The 19,000-nt window shown below is 43.1% G+C and overlaps 1 long non-coding RNA gene across 1 annotated transcript in view; it reads left to right on the forward strand.

Moving 5' to 3' along the window:
• LOC140495670 (uncharacterized) overlaps positions 1-19,000 on the forward strand; it is a 328,864-nt gene that overhangs the window by 38,322 nt on the left and 271,542 nt on the right. Inside the window, exon 3 of the long non-coding RNA XR_011964070.1 lies at positions 9,418-9,531. This is a non-coding gene — a long non-coding RNA (uncharacterized lncRNA). The remainder of the gene's footprint in view (positions 1-9,417; positions 9,532-19,000) is intronic.

The following is a 19,000-nucleotide window of genomic DNA, read 5'->3' on the forward strand; positions in this document are numbered from 1 at the left end:
GAGTGATCCCACAAACAACAGGTCAGATTAAAGGTCTTCAGTCCTGTCACATCTGGTCATTAAAAAGTGGGAGACAATTCACTTTGCTGTTTGAAGAATCTCTATGAATATCCTTATCCTCAATGATGGTACAACCCGGCACACAGTACAACAGGCAAGGCAAAGTATTCCCAACCATCTTCAACCAATAAGACCAAGATGAAGATGATTTATCTCAGCCTTCTTCTGAAATTGCACTATCAAGAAGTCAGTCTTCAGCCAGTTTGATTTATTTCCACATGACATCAAGAAAGGGTTGTGTGTACTGGTTATGAACCCTGAAAACATCTGCCCATAGAATGAAGAATTGGTTAGTTCTTAAGCATCTGTTTCTTACCAAGCTGTTCCAGTATGTCTAAAGCACTGGTATCTACCTGAAAAGTGGCAAATTGCCCAGCTATGCTCTTTTAATAAAAAGCAGGAAAAATCCAAAACAGCCAATTACTGCTCTATTGATCTATTCTCAATTATCAGCAAGTGATGAAAGGTTACATCGAAAATATTATCAAGAAGCACTTACACAGCAATTGTCTGTTCACCATTGCTCAGTTCTGAGATCACCCAACCTAGTAAAGCTTATATCCAAACATGGACAAAAGAAACAAATTCCCACATGAAGTGGCAGTGATTGTCCTTGGAATAAAGACAGGACTAAACAGAATATGTCATAAAATAAAATTGAAGTCAATGAGAGTTGGTGAGGGGGAATTCCCTAGTTGAAGTTTACTGAGCTCAGGGGTAGATGTTTGCAGTTAATGATTGGAATCATCTCAGCCGCAAGATATCACTGCAGGAGATCCTTAGGGCAGGGTCCTGGCGCAACACTCTTCACATAAATATTCAATAATGTTTGTTCCATCATTAGAAGTGAGATGATTGTTCAGTACCATTCATAACATAAAATGAGCAGCTGGTATCTGCATACCACATTGATTTGGACAGTATGCAGGTTTGAGCTGATAAGTAAAGTAACATCCGTGTCACAATGACATCACATAATGACCATCTCCTACAAAGTAACCATCTCTTATGAGCCTCTTCTTGACCACAATAACATTACTGCTTTCAAATTCCTTGCCCTAGCTATTCTTGGGTTAGCCACTGATATGAAACTGAACAGAGGCAGCCTGTAAATCCTGTGGCTATAACAGCAGGTCAGGGGTTGAGTATTCTGCACAACTGGCTCAGCTGCTCATTCCCCAAAATCTTTTCACCCGCAAGGTTCAAGTCAGGAGTGTGATCAAATATTCTCCATTTGCCTGCAGTAGTGTAGCTCCAATATCTGTGTGATTGGCAGTCTTTCAGAATTTTAAATAGCTACTTGCTCCAGTATCAGCACAACATGGCAGGAGTGTGTATTATCTACAAAATGTAGTCCAGCAACACAACAAGGCTTCTTTAACAGCACATTCCAAACCCTCAACCTCGAAGACATAGAGGAGCAAAGACAAAGTATTCATTGGAACACCACCACCTACAAGTTTGCCCCCATACCTCACACAATCCCAACTTACAAATATATGGCCAAGCTTTTAACCTCACTGGTTCATATCAGATAATTTCCTACCTAAAAGCTTCCTACCTAGGGTGGCATGGTGGCTCAGTGGTTAGCACTGCTGCCTCACAGCACCTGGGATCTGGGTTCAATTCCCACCTCGGGTGACTGTCTGTGTGGAGTTTGCACATTCTCCCTGTGTCTGTGGGGATTTCCTCCAACAGTCCAAAGATGTGCAAGTCAAGTGAATTGGCCATGCTAAACTGCGCATAGTGTTAGGTGCATTAGTTAGGGGGATGGGTTACCCTTCAGAGGGTTGGTGTGGACTTGTTGGGCTGATGGCCCTGTTTCCATACTGTAGGGAATCTAATCTAAAAGCACTGTAGTTGTAGTTGTACTTGCACCATACAGACTGTTGTATTTCAAGAAAAGAGCCCACTAACACTATCTCAATGTTAAAACAGATAGGCGATTGATACTGAACCTGCCAGCGATGTCCTATATCCATATTGGATAAGCAAAGCCCTTTAACCATGTCTACATCAAGGATTGAATTGTATTTATGAAGAAAATCAAATAGGGAGTTATTGTTAAATTCCTTGTTAAAGTGAGGAGTAAGTCCTTATGGAAGACTATAGCTGAAGATGTAATTGTTGTATCCAGAAAAAAATTTAATGTAAGAATTAAAATATTGAACTGTAGAATACCAGCTAGCACAGCAATGATGGCAACATCGTATATCAAGTTGTTAGAATTTACTGATGAACTCGAGTCAGTGGAACATAAATTAGTTATTGGACAATCAGCAATTATTTCTGAATATGTCAGTCCAATTTCCACAAGTCTATGTTTCAGAAACCATCGTCCAAATTGTGATGTCTATTTGGATTTCTCTGCATTTTGTTATACCACCTAATAACAACTTGGTGATTTTTTTTGCTCCTAGTTTTTACTTTTCTTTTATATTTCAAAAATATACTTTATTCATAAAATGATTTGATGGTCTGTACATTTGGTCATGCCATACATATGTCCACATTTACAAACACAGATTCAAATTTATCCTTGTCATATACAGGTCTGTGCATTTTTCAATCTTATACATATATTTGGCTGAGGCATCAGCAGAGCCCAAAAAACGTCCGCATGGGCCCCCTGTTCTTCTTTAGGCAGGCCGATCTTACACGGTGGTCTTTCCCCACCGCGCCTTGGCGGCAGCTGCCCCAAGCTTCAGCGCGTCCCTCAACACGTAGTCTTGGACCTTGGAATGTGCCAGTCTGCAACACTCGGTCGGGGTCAACTCCTTCAGCTGGAAGATCAACAGGTTTCGGACCGCCCAGAGAGCGCAGTTAATGTTCGTCTCGGTGTGAGTCCCAGGGAACAGGCCGTAGAGCATGGAGTCCCGCTTCACGGCACTGCTCGGGACGAACCTCGACAAGCACCACTGCATTCCTCTCCAGACTTCCTCTGCATAGGCACATTCCAGAAGGAGGTGTCTGACAGTCTCGTCCCCCCGCAGCCACTTCAAGGGCAGCGTGCGGTGCGGCAGAGAGTCCGGGCGTGCATAAAGGATCTCACAGGCAGAGCCCTTCTCACCACCAGCCAAGCCACGTCTTGGTGCTTGTTGGAAAGTTCTGGCGATGAGGCATTCTGCCAAATGGCTTTGACAGTCTGCTCAGGGAACCGCTCGACAGGATCCGCCCTCTCCTTTTCCCGAAGGGTCTCAAGGACGCTACGTGCTGACCACTTCCTGATGGACTTGTGGTCAAAGGTGTTTTTCCCTCATAAATTTCTCCACGAAGGACAGGTGATATGGAACGGTCCAACTACTCGGAGCGTTCCGCGGCAGCGAGGCCAGGCCCATCCTTCGCAACACCGGGGACAGGTAGAACCTCAGTATGTAGTGACACTTGGTGTTTGCGTACCGGGGATCCACGCACAGCTTGATGCAGCCACACACAAAGGTGGCCATCAGGGTGAGGGTGGCATTGGGCGTGTTTTTTCCCCCATTGCACCGGTCTTTGTACATTGAGTCTCTTCGGACCCGGTCCATCTTTGATCTCCAAATGAATTGGAAGATGGCCCGGGTGACTGCAGCGGCACAGGTCCTGGGGATAGGCCAGACCTGTGCCACATATAGCAATACTGAGAGTACTTCACACCTGATGACCAGGTTTTTTCCCGCGATGGAGAGCGACCGTTGCCCCCATCTGCCTAGTTTCTGTCTCATCTTCCTGATCCGCTCCTCCCAGGTCTTGGCGCACGCCCCAGCCCCCCCGAACCAAATACCCAGCACCTTCAGGTGGTCAGTCCTGACGGTGAAGGGGATAGAGGATTGGTCGGCCCAGTTCCCGAAGAGCATGGCCTCGCTCTTGCCTCGGTTTACCTTGGCCCCCGAGGCCCGTTCGAACTGGTCACAGATGCACACGAGTCTGTGCACGGACAGCGGATCCGAGCAGAAAACAGCGACATCATCCATGTACAGGGAGGCCTTAACCTGTAGGCCCCCGCTGCCAGGAATAGTCACTCCTCTCAGGCTTGCATCCTTCCTGATGGATTCGGCAAATGGCTCTATGCAACACACAAACAAGGCGGGTGAGAGGGGGCATCCCTGCCTGACTCCAGATCTTACAGGGAAGCTATCTGATTCCCACCCATTGATTGAGACTGCACTGACAATGTTGGTGTAGAGCAGTCTGATCCAATTTCCGATTCCCTCCCCAAAGCCCATTTTGGAGAGGACATCCCTCATATATGTATGCGATATCCTGTCAAAGGCTTTCTCCTGGTCCAGGCTGATGAGGCAGGTGTCCACCCCCCTGTCCTGCACATAGGCGATCGTATCCCTGAGGAGTGCAAGACTCTCAGAGATCTTCCTGCTCGGTACAGCACAGGTTTGGTCCGGGTGGATCACCGATCCCAGAGCAGACCTGACCCGGTTGGCGATGACCTTTGACAAGATTTTGTAGTCTGTATTTAACAGTGAGATCGGTCTCCAATTTCTAATTTCCTCCCTCTCCCCTAGTTTTTACATTCATGAATCCAGCCTTTTACATGAGAGTAAATATGATCACACCCTATAACCCCGAAGCATAAAGGATTCTCTGTTCCCCATCTGAGTCATGCTGGGCAAGGAACCATCAACCAGGATTGTGGTATCTTTTCAAAGGGGAGGTGAAACAAAGAGGGGGAATCATGCACTTTTTGTCTATAGTGGCATTGGCAGTAGACTGAAACCAAGGCATGGAATCACCTCTGTGAGCGATTTTCGGCCAGGCCAATTGGGTCAACAGTGTGTAAATATAATATACCACCAAACCAAACAGCAAAAAACTACATTCAGCTGGGAATTGATCAAGTGCATTGATCAGTGGTTTGAGTCTTCTTTAAATAAGTTGAGCAGAATAACCTGTTTTTGCCTGCTGTCCCTTAACACTGCTAGATAAAGAAGCTCAGCAGGGAATAGAAATGCTCTGTTGCTGATGAATAGGCTGCCATACAACAGAACACTTACTTGAGCATTTATTGAATTAGTTGTTTACATGATTGAATACAATGGATTCAAGTTGATATCAAGATGTGCACTTTGCTTTATGGAATGCATGCCATGTGTATATGCTATCTGTAGCCAGATGGTAAACACTTCAACAATAGATCTTTGTTTTTGACTAAGTGTCAGTTTTGTCAAGTTACATGAAGAATTTCTCTCCATGAGGCCTAACAAGATGTAACTCAGCAAACTTTGCCTCATTTAATTCTGACCTCACCCTTAATAGTATCCCTCTCACCCAGGCCTAGCTCCACTCACCAGCTGAGCAGACCCCGTACAACTTGCCACTGCTGAGACATCCTGAAATTGACCGCCATCAATGGCACAAGCACCATCTTTAAAAGGCTGTATTTGTGTATGTTCTTGGATTTGCACACTTTCTTACCTTGCTGCCACTTTGTGCCATTGTGCCATCTTGTTGATAATCTATGATATGTTCTGGGATCTGACCAGAAGCTTCAAAAACAGATTTACTGAACATACATTCCAAATGACCTCTGGTGCCACATGCTTTGCAGATATCCAGAAAATTTAATTAGCTTTTATGTAGGTTCCTTCTGTCCGTGGCTTTGATCTCAAGCTGGCAACTTTTGTAGGACATAGCAGACTACCATGGTCTTGGATATACCCCTGGAATACACTGGAAGCTGCACCCCCAGTATTAGAAGTGTTGATTCAATACACTGATATTCTGTTCCACAATATTTCTGGTGGCTCCATGGTTCTTGTTACCTGCCTAATTACCTCATAGGGCCAAGTGTCAGAGCGGGGTTATTTGTCTTATGTGCAGCATTTGTGCCTCATCAGCCACTTCCTAGATCCTCTTGGAGATGTAAAGACAGCTGGAGTAGCAGATTGCCTCAGAACGAAGCTGCTGTGTCTGCTGCCAGGATCATAATGATACACCAACATGATGTACTGTTCATTCTTTTATGCACCAACTACACATTGATAGAACGACAGCACTTCCATTGCTATATTTCTTCCTGTTGCCACAGGGGATCTGCAGAGCCATTAGCGTGCAATCGCTGGCTCCACTGGGAATTTTGCTGTTCTGACAAATCCATGTAACCACTCATCCTTCTTCCCCATGAGACTGGTTCTGAAGAAGGGCCACTGGACCCAAAGCGTTAACTTTGCTTTTGCTTCACAGATACTGACAGACCAGCTGAGTCTTTTCAACAATTCCTATTTTTGCCCCCATGGGGTTTGGATAGCTCAGTTGGCTGGATGGCTGGTTTGCAATGCAGAGTGATGCCAACAGCATGGGTTCAATTCCTGAACTGGCTGAGGTTACCATGTAGGGGTCTCACTCTCAACCTCTCCCTTCACCTGAGGCATGGTGACCCTCATGTTAAACCACCACCAGCTGTTTCTCTCTAATAAGAGAAAGCAGTTTTATGGTCTGGTAAGACTATGGTGACTTTACTTCAGAAAGTACACAATGTCACATCATGCCACTGTAACTTTTCTGGTGCAACAGACAGTGTACTGGGAGGAGTTTTATATGGTGCTTGTAAAATGTCTTGGTTGCATTGAACTACTTTGTGTTTGACAGCCACTGGCAGTGCCATCCTTACCATGTTGTGATGCTCGAACTTGTTTTAAAGGAGGTGATGTAGGTCCTGTGTTTACCTTCCTGGTGAATCCTGGTCAGGCATCTCTCTGGCTAAGGTGGATGTATGAGAATTTATCTCAGAAACCCCTTAAGGGCATCCTGTGGGGAAATCTCCTCCCCTTTAATTGCAGAGCTTCAATTTTGCAGCTTCTGCTCTTTCTGTTGGTTGTGTTGCTGATCTCAGTGCTCTGCAGTGACAACCCTTCTTCCTCTTGCAGACAATGGCCAACAAAATCCACTCACGAATGGACGCACAAAGTCAACAACAAAACAAAGTTAGACCTCAGCACGTACACAAGCCTCTCCACGTAAGTAGTAAGTCAAAAGCACTTGCCATGCAAACTGGACATTCCTCCTTTTAAATCTCGCTTGTCCTTGTGGGTGGTGAATGGAGGGCAGAGTGTGACCTAATGAAGTTGAACGCGTTCAATCGAGGGTGACCGGAGCAGTCGCTCAGTCGACCTGAACAGACCATTTTGGAAAGATTGCTTCAAATTGGCCTGAACAGCTCATTTATCATTAAACCTTTCTTCACGGTATTAGCACAAGCATGGTATGCCTACATTTGCCATCTTCCCACCATGGGGCACCAGGTATGAGGCTCAAGTCAAGCTTACCATCTTATTCCTTCCAGGCTTCCTTTGTGTTGGCATCAGTGATGCCATAGAGCCCGAATTCATTGACTCAGACTCAATCACTGCAGACTGCCTAGAATAATAATGAAAAAAATTCTTTGATATTGTACCTGGCAAAGAACAGTTATTTGATGTGTTAAATAAAATATCCAGGTGTCAACAGGTGTGTTTTTTTTACAAACCATTACACTTAATGATATTTGTGGATCTCCGGAGGCAAAAGAATCACAGGATTGTCATCTGTTCAAAAAAAGATATTTGTAAAACACAGAGAACTTTCACAAGAAAGATGTCATCACTCTGGTCATGCCTTAGTTTTGGGTAGCAACTATGCAACTGCTGTTTGGCATAAAATGCAGCAATTTCAATAAGCGTGGAAGTCAAATACTGTTCCAGTGTTTGAGGCAAGCTGTTTAATTCACTGTCAAACTGGCTGAATAAAATTTTGGTTAATGTTTTCCTGGAATTAATCATGAATATTAATCCTGTCAAAGTTAGTCTGGAAATTCAATGCAAAAGGAAAATATGAGATAGCAAGTGCATCTTTTGCTACTAGAGAGTGGCCCCACTGAGTCCTGGAAAAGGGAATATTCCAAGGACTCAAAGTTAACGTTGGAGAATCAGTTTTGTGAAAGATATGTGATTTTACCTTAAATAGATGGCTTTCCCAAGTTAGGCAAGTATTAAAGCCTTTGAGTGAGTAACACTCAGTGGTTAGCACTGTTGTCTCACAGCACCAGGGATCCGGGTGCAATTCTAGCCTCGGATGACTGTGTGTGTGGAGTTTGCACATCCTCCCTGTGTCTGCGTGGGTTTCCTCCAGGTGCTCCGGTTTCCTCCCACAGTCCAAAGATGTGCAGGTTAGATGAATTGACTATGCTAAAATTGCCCATAGTATTCAGGGATGTGTAGTTTAGGCGTATTAGTCCAGGGTAAATTGAGAGCAGTAGGGGAATGGGTCTGGGTGGGTTACTCTTCAGAGGGTCCGTGTGGACTTGTTGGGCCAAAAGGCCTGATTCCACATGTAGGGATTCTATAATTATTCTATCTTCTAACGCAAAATCGCGTGTTTTTCAAAAAGGATACAAATTAGAAGAAGTAGGCCATTCAGCCCTCCCTTTGAGAAAGTCATGGCCAATTTGACTGTGGCCTTAACTTCACTTTGCTGCTGATCCTAACAATCTTTAGGTTCCTTGTTAGTAATGACCCAATATCTGTTGTTCTCCTCTGAAGAGAATTCCACATACTTTCGGTTCTTTTCAAGAAATAATTTTCTCATCTTTATTTTAAATGGGAGTTATTTTTAATCATTGTCATATGCATCTAGACTGTTCCACAAGGGGAAACATCCTTTCAGCATCTCCCCTGTCAGATCTATTAAGGATCCTATGTGTTTCAATAAGATCACTTCTTATTCTTCTGAACTTCAAAGGATACAGGTCCAACGTGTGTACCATTTCCCATAAGGTAACATCTTCATCTCCGAGATCAGTCAAATGAACCTTCCTGACCTTACTTCTAATGCAATAATCTCATTTTTTTTAAAAATGAGACCAAAACTGCACACACAACTCTAGATGTAGTCTCACAAAGGTCTGTACAATGCAACACAACTTCACTATTTATATATTCCATTCCCCTCTCAATAAATGACAACATTCCATTTGCTTCCTAACCATTCACTGTACCTCCACCCTAACATTGTGTGGTTCATATACCCACACATGCAGGTCCCTCTGTACATTAAAGTTTTGCAATCTCTCTCCATTTAAAATGATAGTGCTTTTCTATTCTTCTTGCCGAACAGACAAATTCACATCTTCCTCCATCGTCATTTACTTAACCTGTTGATGTCCTTTTGCAGACTATCTTTGTTACCAGCAAGCTTAGCAACCATTTATTCAGTCCCTTCATCAAAATCATCAACTTGGCTTATAAATGGTTGAAGACCCAGCACTGATTCCTGTGGTAATCAATACATCTTGTCAACCTAAAAATTTCACTTTTATACCTGATTTCTGTTTCTTGTTACTTAACCAATCCTCAAACCTGCTAAAATATTGTCCCCTGTTGATTATAGGTCTGGACGTGTCCAAAATAGTTAATACTAACGAATGTCATAAGCATCACCCAAGTCATACGGACCTGCGGGCAGACCAGAATGGAATTTCTAAGGAGTAAGACCGAACATCAGGTATTTCTCAAAGTCTCTGTAAGTAGTTGCTTACATGCAACAAACTATATCTTTTGACAACTAGAGTGTATTTAAGTTAGACCGGGAAGTGTGGTTTCCCTCTCCCACATTAGACTAGTCTCTGTAGTTTCCTTTGGTTACACAGAATGGTAGCAACAACTTTCATCCTGAGCAGCTGCTCATACAGTGTAGTGTGCTGGCATGCCCATACAACACCTGCTACAACATGGGCTTTTGTTTTGTTTGCTAATCTTTGATGTGGTCTACAGTCTGAAATGCCCTCAGGAAATCCAAGTACACCACATCCACAGGTACCTCTTTGTTCACATTGTTTGTTACTTCACGTCTCAAAAATTAGTCAAGTGCAATTTCCCTTTTCCAACACCTTGTTGATTCTACCTGATTACACTAAGATTTCTAAGTTCCCTGCTGTAACATCCTTAATAACAGTTTCAAGTGGGACATTTATAATTCCTATATTGTCTGAGAATTGTGTGATCATAGACGTGTTATTGAATTCAGTAATTTGTAAACAAGTGATAATTATGATAGAATATGTCTTCTTGGACTGCACCCAGGATATGAAGTTTCACTTCTTAGATATAAGTATACCAGTCACACAGTGATTTAAGATATGCCTTCTTGAAGCCATGTATCATCCTGTAACACACAGGGTGCATGTCACTTCTGTATTTGATAATTGTCTGTTGTGGCTGGACTGGCTAATTCACGAATGATATTCCCTTCCACAGCTGGCACAGTGGCCCAGAGTTGACTGATTTCTTTTACTTCTGTGAAGCTTTCTTTTCTTCCATCTAGTCACTTCCTTTTTCCTCTTTTTTTCCCCACATCTTTCCTCACTGTTTGTCTGTGGGGACTCGGGTCATCAGTATAACCTTTCATTCCAGTTAACCTGAAATCTCACTTGCAGTTGCACTTGTATCACAGCTATAGGCAACCTGCTGTTCTCATGAATCAATAAAACTGTTCTCATATTATTAGCTGATTGAAACTGAGTTATGGATTTACGTTTATAGCCCAATGTGCAGTTTACCACCAATGAGGCATTTGTTTGTATTGGTTATACGTTGTCTACAAGTAAAAATTATGTAAAGGTACTGTTTCTTATTAACTCACTGGAAAGACAACATAGGTGGTCAACGGAGGAGTCAACATCCATGATTGTCATTAATCTGCGCCCTTAGGACATGAGTTAAATCATCAAAAGGTTGAGGTTGAAATTTAATACTAGGCTGGATCTACTCTTTAATGTGTAGTCTTATATCCCTCAGCCATCACCTTGTGAAAAGTTTTTCTCACTCCAGCCTCATCTTATCACTTCCTCCTGATCCATATCTTTATCACTGAGGTTGAACAATTTCACATCCACCACAACAATTCTTCCAAGCTTCAATGACTCTCTTAAGAACTTCAACATTATCCAGAACTGACTACTTTTCCGATGCACTTTGCCATCATCTCAGTCCTCAGTTATCCAATACATCTCTAGCTACATCCTCAATTGACATTTTCCTCAATGGCTTCGCAGTCATCCCCAAGCAGATCTTCTGAAGCTGGAGGTGGATCTGTTCCTCAGTCCTCATTGCCTGTGACACAGTTTTTAATTATCATGAAACTGTGATATGTAACTTCCTCAGTACTGAACTGAAAGCTAGCTTTTATGTTTTTGAAATGACCACAAAAGTGTGCAAAAAGATGGCTGCCAGAGAATGACCTGACTCTATTTGTGGTTGAAACCACTCCCCTGTCCTGAGAGTACAGCACTGGATATTTCAGACTGATGTTGACTAAATGCCCTTTTCTAGAATAAATTCAATAGTGTACACCCAATTGAGTGGCTCATTCAAATGCATGGATACTGGTTGTCTCAAATTCTCAAGATGTGAAATAAAAGACGCAGGGTATATAATATACCACTTAATTTGGAAAATATCTTTGGACTTGTAACAGATCACATGATAAGATAGCCATTTTTATTTAACTGATTTTAACTGCAGAATTCCAATAGAAAATTATTGAAACAGATACAAGTCATCGAAGCAGCCAAGAATGTTAATACTAATGGCTGTAAAGTGTGAGAAGAGTTTCTCCAGCCTGTTACAACTTGAGTTCAAGTGAGAACCAACCTACTAGAAATTTGACTACAAGAGGCTTGCCAGGTTACTGGGAGCTGAGGTCTGCAGTCCTTTTTTGGTTATGTCCAAGATGCCACAAGTACTTTGAAAGACTGCTGCCATGAAGCCCAGCAAGATTTCTCACCATATCTTATCAAACTCTGCCTATTAACTACCTACCCCATTCTATTGCGTCAGTCATTCCAATTCTGGTCAATTTACTGTGTGCCACTCTCAGAATAACTCACCACTCAGCAGCTATCTGAGCATTGGCATCTCTGCACCATCTTTAAAGGCCCATTGTGCACTTAGCAAGCATTGTCAGACCAGAGTTGTATGGCACAGTTCCTGAACTTTAGCCTGGGCAGCAAAGATACTATTCATTCAGGGACATGTCTCCAGCCCTTCAGGCAGCAGAGTCTGTGCTGAGCATTACAATGATAGTTCCTATTTGATTATTGGACCACACCTCACGCAACTACAGTGATCGCTCCAGTAGAGTTGCTAATGGAGGGAGGACTCCACATCAGGTTAAATCTGACCTTCCCGGAGCTGGGAGTGAGGGTGAAATGGCATCAGGAACACCAATACCGGACACAAGACTCCTCTAAGTGCGACAGCTTATTTCAGGGGAGGAATTTGGTGCCAAAACCACGGAAAATGAAAAGGTTTTCCAGAAGGGCAGCTGGTGACACTTTAGTGACCTTCAGCAATTTTCCTTCCCACACATTGGCAACTAAATCGAAAATGCAGCACCATCATTATCTATTAGCAAATGTACAAATTCTGAGAGTCCAAAGTTACAAACAATGAGGCTCCTGTGATCCTAACAATGTTGAGGTTTGGATGTGTAATGAATCTTTTTTGTTAAAGATAGCAGATGTAACATTGACTTACACCAGCAGCACAAATCAGGTTTGTTGCAACCCGGAGCAAATTTGTATCACATGGTTTTTATTTCCCGTTGACTCAGAAAATATTTAACTTCAATCAAGTAAAAACAACAGTGAGATAAGAAAACAGTCCTCAAAAAAAAGTTGAATTATTGTTCTCTGAACTTCAGTGAGAAGATGAATGAAAATTATCTGCTGATTAACTATGAACCAGTTTCACTCAATGGCGTAGACTAATTTTACTCGGTGTCTTGATATATTTCAAAAGCATTATTATGAAGAACACAGAGGAAGTCTATTTCATCATAATTTCAGATAATGCTGGTCAATTCTAATGTGGTACTACATTTTTATAGTCAGTATAAGATAAAAGAGATTTTGCTACAATTGTGTAAAACCTTGGTGAGACCGCACATGGATTATCACTACTGTTTTGGTCTCCTTACCAAAGGAAGGATATAATTGCCATAGAGGGAAAGGCACTAGACTAATACTTGGAATAGTGGGACTAACGTATGAGACATTGAAGAGACTGGGAGAAAGTGAGGTCTGCAGATGCTGGACAGTCAGCATCGAAATGGAGGCAGTTCAGAGAATGTTTCTGAGAAAAGTGCTGGAAAAGCACAGCAGACAGGCAGCATCCAGGAGAGTTGTCGTTTCGGACATAAGCCCTTCATCAGGAATGTGGGGGCAAGGAGCTGAGAGATGAATGGTAGGTGGGGCTGTGGGGAAGGTAGCTGTAAAGGTGATGGGTCCATGCAGATGTGGGGTGACTGTGATAGGTTTGTGGGCAGGATGTAATCGATAGGCGGGAAGGAAGATGGGCAGGTAGGACAGGTCAAGAGAGCAGTGCCGAGTTGGAGGGTTGAATCTGGGATTTTGGGGGGGAGGAGAGATTTGAAAACTAGTGAAGTCGATGTTGATGCCGTGTGATTGAAGGGTCCCAAGGTGGAAAATGTTGCATTCTTCCTCCAGTCATTGTGTGTCTTGGATTTGGCGATGGAGGAAGCCCAGGACTTGCAAAACCTTGGTGGAATAGGAGGGGAGTTGAAGTGGTCGGCCACACAAGATGGTGGGTTGTTTGGTGCATATATCCCAGAGATGTTCCCTGAAACATTCTGCAAGTTGGGATCCTGTCTCCAAGATGTAGAGGAGACCATATCGAGAGCGACTGACACAGAAGATGAGGTGGGTGGATGTGCGGGAAAATCTCTGCTGGATGTGAAAACATCCTTTGGAACCTTGGATGGAGATGATGGGGCAGGTTTTACACCTCTTGCAGCGGCAAGGGAAGGGGCCACGTGTGGAGGGTGGGTTGATGGGGTGAGTGTGGACCTAACGAGGGAGTCATGGAGGGAATGGTCTCTGCTGAACACAGATAGGAATGGCGAGGGAAATATATCTCTTGTGATGGAGTCTGATTGTAGGTAACAGAAATGATGGAGGGTAATGCGCTGTAACCAGAGATTAGTGCTGTGGAAGGTGAGGAGCAGTGGTGATCTATCCTTGTTGCGATTGGAGGGATGGGGTTCAAGGGCAGAAGTATGGGAAGTGGAGGAGATGTGCTGAAGGGATTGTTGGAGGAGCAATTCCACTCCAGAAAATCCCAGATGGCCTCCTATTTCAAGGACTGCGATTTCCCCTCCCATGTGATCAACAATGCTACTTCACAGCCTCACACAACACCTCCTAATAAGTTGCCTTCCCGGCAGATGGGAAAAGTAGTGGTCTCTCGTCTGAGGCATGAGAAGGATCCGCCCTCTTGGTGAGAAGGGATGTCTCCAATTGCCCTAAAGCGGGGTCTATTAGATGGCACGAAACGAGGGCTGTTGGAAGATTTTTAAAGGCTACCCTTTTGCCCGTGCCTCCACACTACCCCTTAAGAAACAAAAGAACAAGATTCACTTTCTTGCATTGGATCTCCAAAGGAGTAGACCTTGACCAACAGCCTTTGGGCTGAGACCCTGCAGGCCTCTGGTTAGCAGAGCTGGTATACCACTATCAAGGCACTTAGCAACACTCTCTGATCAGCACTTGATAAGCCCTTTGGTGCATTATCAGCCATGTTTTCTCAGGAGTGGAGTTGATGACTCAGTCACTGTCCCACCTCCACCCTTGGTCTCATAAAGGGAAGCAGCCTTCATTTCTATTTTCATTGGTTTGTTCTTCTTGATTGCCTCTGATATGACAAAAGTGTTTCATTTCTGTTAAAGGAACTGTAAATGTTTGACAATATAATAAACTTTCCAGTGCAGTCTCCCTTTTCCTATGCTGCTATGTCAGTTTTCATACTATAATTAGCTTGATCCACATAGGAATTTCTTCACTCAGAGGGTTATGTATCTGTGAAATTCCATGCACAGTGAAGTAGTTGAGTCTTCCGCATTGAATATTTTTAAAACAGATAGATATCTTTTTGAACAGTAGAGGAACTAAGGGTTATGGTGTGAGGGTGGGTAAGGGTTATGGTGTGGAGCTGAGTCCATGATCTTATTGAATGGCAGAGCAAGCTCGAAGGGCAAGATGGTCTACTCCTGCTCCTATTTCTTATGTTCTTATATTACCGATACATATTGAGCTGTTGTTGTGAGCAAAGGTTTGTGGTCATTTGTAGGAAAGACAGAGGTCACCCAGAAGGGAAAATCAGTAAAACCAGCTAATGATCTATACCCATTAACACAACTAAAGATTAAAAATACAAGCAATGATGGATAGTTAAAGACTGACAGATCCATCCAGCTTGTCCCACATAAATGTGATATCATACCCATCACAATGTATACCCCATACCCTGCAAAACGTGTAATCACTATGGAGAGGTCTTAAAACAGGTTACAAATCCAGGTTAGTTAGTAAAATACAATCTGGAAATATTAATCTCCCCATGGCAATCAAAATTGGAGCAGAAAACCATTCTTGTTATACTGTTAAAACAGTACTTACTCTTCCAAAAGTTTATCCCCAACCCAACCACAAACAGATTCACCAGCTCTCACATGAAGAGATGCAGTAAATCAAGGTACATGGCTTAAGCCAGCAGAGTGTTCTATGGGGTCAGTGGAGGGCTGTTAGATAAGGTGCAAGCAGAAGCTTTAAATCAAAAGGTCAGAAAATAACTGCAGACATCAGTCAGTATTGGCTCCATTTGTGACATTAAAACTAGATGTTGAAATGATCTATGAGGGCCAAATGTAAAAGAATGTTCAACATGGTAACACTTATCTCACTTTGGCTCTCACTCAACTTTGACACTTTGGGGGCAGTTTAATATCCTGTAATCAGTAGAGCAGCATTTTGTGAATACACAGAAGTCTACACAATATTAGCTGGGAGATAATATTAGAGTTAATTTATGTAAGGTACAGGTCCCTGTAGTTTTAGAAGAGATGTGCATGTACAAATATAAATTCTAACAGAGTAGTAAACAAGGGCAATGATTTGACTGTGATAACAGAGAAGCTCTTGTTGAAAGACAGGTACAGTATTTCAATCAAATGTTCACTTATTTCCCTTTTGTATAAACCACTTTCCCTCATTCAAAAGGGTTATGACTTGCTCTGATCTGTTTCCATGTATATTGGAAGGTTTCCATCTGAATTATCTTTTGAAATGTGAATTCAATTGTTGGTAAGCTGTTTGATGATGGGAGAACATCCTAACCTAGTTTTTTAGACATCGATTAAATCTTGTAAAGCAAACCAATCAGGTGAAAGTGCTCCAAACCAATTTTTCCTCTCTCAGTCCAACAGTTCAAAAGACAAATGTAGTGAACATTTTCTGCTCTCACTATACTGAATTAACTCAAGACAGAAAGGGGTGGAAGTCTTTAGCATATCAATTTTGTCAGTTCAGTCGTTTGGAAAATGTATTGTCATTCATCTCAAATCTTTCATCCAATCATGTCATCATACAAATGTCCTGCAAGCTATTTCTGGGTAAGACAGATCAGAAAATTTGAACTTTAATACTCAAGCTGTTTCAGTTCAAATCAGGAGACCATAAGACATACAAGCAAAAGTAGGCCATTAGGTCTGCTCCATCATTCATGGAGATCATTGATGATCTGATGAACCTCAACTCCATTTTCCGGCCTTTCCCCATAATGCTTTTAAGACTGAGATTAGATTACTTACAGTGTGGAAACAGGCCCTTCGGCCCATCAAGTCCACACCGACCCTCCGAAGAGCAACCCACACAGACCCATTCCCCTACATTTACCCCTTCACCTAACACTACAGGCAATTTAGCATGGCCAATTCACCTAACCTGCACATTTTTTGGACTGTGGGAGGAAACCGGACCACCCAGAGGAAACCCACACAGACACGGGGAGAATGTGCAAACTCCACACAGACAGTTTCCTGAGGCAGGAATTGAACACAGGTCTCTAGTGCTGTGAGGCATCAGTGCTAACCACTGTGCCACCATGCCACCCACTGTGCTTGATCCCTTACTGACTAAAAATCTGTCAATCACAGTCTTGAAATAATTAATGACACCCCCCCGCCCCCCGCCTCCCCCAATAGCCCTTAGTAGTAAAGAATTCCAACAATCCACTACACTCAGACAGCAGAAGCATATTCTGATTCACTCTTCACTCTAAGGTAATCCCCCATTCATAGATTCTCCCACAAGGAGAAAGAATGTCTAACATGTCAATACTCACTACCAATTGTATATGTTTTATAAAGGTCACTGCTCATTCTTGCCAATTCCATTGAGTACAGGCTCAACCTACTTACAAGTTAATTATTAAACATCTTCATAGAAGCCTCATGTCACTAGTTTAAAATCCAAATTTTAAAATAAATTATCCATGTGTGTGTATATATATACATACACACACACACACACATATATATATAAATCACACTGTTTACATTACAGCCCAGCACAGATCCCTGGTGTCACTCCACTAGTTACAGATTGCTATCCTAAAAATGCCCCCCTTATCCTAGCTCTCCTTCTAATAGTTAACCATTCCTCTATCAATGCAAATATATTACCCAAAATGTTTGGTTCTTATCATTTATTAAGAATCCTTATGTGTTGTATCTTACTGAATGCATCTTGAAAAAACAAATATATTACATCTGTTGGTTCCCCTTTCTCTATCGGGAGAAAGTGAGGACTGCAGATGCTGGAGATCAGAGCTGAAAATGTGTTGCTGGAAAAGAGCAGCAGGTCAGGCAGTGTCCAAGGAGCAGGAGAATCGATGTTTCGGGTCTGAGCCCTTCTTCAGGAATGAGGAAAGTGTGCCAAGCAGGCTAAGATAAAAGGTAGGGAGGAGGGACTTGGGGGAGGAGCATTGGAAATGTGATAGGTGGAAGGAGGTTAAGGTGAGCGTGATAAGGTGAGGGTGATAGGCCGGAGTGGGGGTGGGGGCAGAGAGGTCAGGAAGAAGATTGCAGGTTAGGAAGGTGGTGCTGAGTTTGAGGGTTGGAACTGAGAAAAGGTGGGGGGAGGGGAAATGAGGAAATTGGAGAAGTCTGAGTTCATCCCATGTGGTTAGAGGGTACCGAGGCGGAAGATGACGCGCTCTTCCTCCAGGTGTCGTGTTGCTATGGTCTGGCGATGGAGGAGTCCAAGGACCTGCATGTCCTTGGTGGAGTGGGAGGGGGAGTTGAAGTGTTGAGCCACGGGGTGGTTGAGTTGTTTGGTCCGGGTGTCCCAGAAGTGTTCTCTGAAACGTTCCGCAAGTAGGCAGCCTGTCTCCCCAATATAGAGGAGGCCACATCGGGTGCAGTGGATGCAGTAAATGATGTGTGGAGGTGCAGGTGAATTTGTGGTGGATATGGAAGGATCCCTTGGGGCCTTGGAGGGAAGTAAGAGGGGAGGTGTGGGTGCAAGTTTTGCATTTCTTGCGGTTGCAGGGGAAGGTGCCGGGAGTGGAGGTTGGATTGGTGGGGGGTTTGGACCTGACGAGGGAGTCACGGAGGGAGTGGTCTTTTCGGAACGCTGATAGGGGAGCGGAGGGAAATATATCCCTGGTGGTGGGGTCCGTTTGGAAGTGGCAGAATTGATGATGGATGATACGATGTATATGGAGGTTGGTGGACCTCCTGGTTGCTGCAACTTTTCCCGAATCTAAGTATTCTTGGGAGATTACTGGCAGTGCATCTATTATCTCTATAGCTACTTCCCTTATTATTTTAAGATGTGACCCATCAGGTCCAAGTGATTCAAAAGCCTTTAGTCCTTTCATTTCCCTAGTACTTTGTCTCTCTAGTGATACTTATTGCGTTTATTTCCTCTTCATCTTTTGCCTCTTAATTTGATATTTTTGGAAAGCTAGTAATATCCAATCATAAGAACTTCTTGATATCCTGTTTTCATATTCAGTACTCACATCAAAATTATCCTAGTGTCAACATAACCATTAAACTGATTTTAGATTGCTTACAGTGTGGAAACAGGCCCTTTGGCCCAACAAGTCCACAC

This window comes from Chiloscyllium punctatum, chromosome 25, assembly GCF_047496795.1.
Source record: "Chiloscyllium punctatum isolate Juve2018m chromosome 25, sChiPun1.3, whole genome shotgun sequence".
NCBI lineage: Eukaryota > Metazoa > Chordata > Chondrichthyes > Orectolobiformes > Hemiscylliidae > Chiloscyllium > Chiloscyllium punctatum.